The sequence below is a fragment of the Orycteropus afer genome, unplaced genomic scaffold (genome assembly GCF_000298275.1).
Source record: "Orycteropus afer afer isolate SDZICR_OR568_19922 unplaced genomic scaffold, OryAfe1.0 scaffold00109, whole genome shotgun sequence".
Lineage (NCBI taxonomy): Eukaryota > Metazoa > Chordata > Mammalia > Tubulidentata > Orycteropodidae > Orycteropus > Orycteropus afer.
The window spans coordinates 4,399,204-4,400,782 of NW_006921696.1; the positions used below are offsets into that span (position 1 = coordinate 4,399,204).

At 38.6% G+C, this 1,579-nt stretch overlaps 1 protein-coding gene across 1 annotated transcript in view; it reads right to left on the bottom strand.

The window, feature by feature from the left end:
• KCNAB1 (potassium voltage-gated channel subfamily A regulatory beta subunit 1) overlaps positions 1–1,579 on the bottom strand; it is a 593,583-nt gene that overhangs the window by 97,540 nt on the left and 494,464 nt on the right. The window lies entirely within an intron of this gene.

Genomic DNA, 1,579 nt, shown 5'->3' on the forward strand with positions numbered 1-1,579 from the left:
TTCTGCATTTTTCTTCCAATTTATCAGGGTCCATCTATTATGGTCCTGATCTGAATGTTTGTAGTTGTAGTCAGGCACCATCTAGTTCTTCTAGTCTCACCTCTAATGATTTTTTAAGAACACTGAAATCTCATTAAATCATGGTTTTCTCAGTCACAGTGAAGAAAGAAAAATAACTCAGACTCAATCAGTATATACAAAAACAAAACTCACTGCCATTGAGTCGATTCGACTCATAGGGACCCCTCCTATCTATGGTATCTCTACAGAAGTAGGTTGCCAATCCTCCTTCCACAACTAGTATATATTATCCTTTCCTTCAGACATAGCTCTGGCACTAAGTGATTGCCTTCAGCACTAGGGTTAAATCTGCTAGCAGGAGCACAGTGAGGTGGATACATTCGTGTTCCTCAGTTAGCTCAGGAGACCGAGCTTGATGCCATTCTCTGTGGCATGATGATCTCTCTGACTAACAGTCATCTGTATCATCAGTGACTCTATTCCTCTTCTGCTTTCTCCAAGCCAGTAGATTTTTGGCAGCTGGGCAACTCCTGATTTGAAAGCTTGTGGCTTTTTCCCTTTAGGCTGAGCAGACTGCACTGATGAACCAAAGGTTAGACAGAGTTGCGATGGTTGTAAAACTGCCAAACAGTTCAGCAAAATCCCAGGCACCATGACAAGGAGTTAAGCAGAACTGACACAGAGAGGGCAGAGTGAGCGTGCTGACTCACCACGGATCCACCTCCTCTCTGTTTACCCTGCAGGTTCCACCTCCTTCCTCTCCTTTGTGCTATTGAACGTGTGTGACAGAGGAGTAGAGGGACAGCTATAAACCACAGCTTGAGCCATAGTTATAGAACAATAGTGATAAACAACAGTGGAGAGATGCCATTTTTTCCATTTAGCTGACAGATTTATTAATTAATTGGAAAATCACACACCTCACAAATAATTACAATTGATTTTTCCATTATGCTTGTGATTGTGGACTAAAGTTGCTTCATCAACATTCCCAAGATACAATATTTTTCTATTGTTTTAAAAATTAGCCTAGCAAGAAAATTGTTAGGCTAGAAAAATGGGATTTATACAAATCCTCTAGCATGATAGAAGTAAAAATATTATTACTGCTTTTAATTTGTTACCACTATGACCTGTGGGGCAATCTACTTCTTCAGTGATACTGCCTTGGAAACCCAAGCAGGGGTCACTATAAGTTGGGTCCAACTCCACGGCACATAACAACAACAACAACAACAACAACAGTGACCTTTATCCTAAGTACAGGTTAAAAATTAAGACAAGTATGATTTTTCTAACTATGAATGTCCTACGTTTTGGAAATTATTATGCTTATATAGTCTTGTGTTATGTCACATGAAATACTAGAGCATTGTTGTTGGGAGTAGGCATAATTATATGCTATCTAGAGAAATGTTTTGAAATAAAATAGAAAATCCTAGATGGAGAGTTGGACTAAATGATTGCTGAGATGTTTCCCAACAATCGGATTCAAAGACCTTAAAGACATGTGGAATAATGAAAAAACAAAACAAAACAAAACATACAAACAAAAACA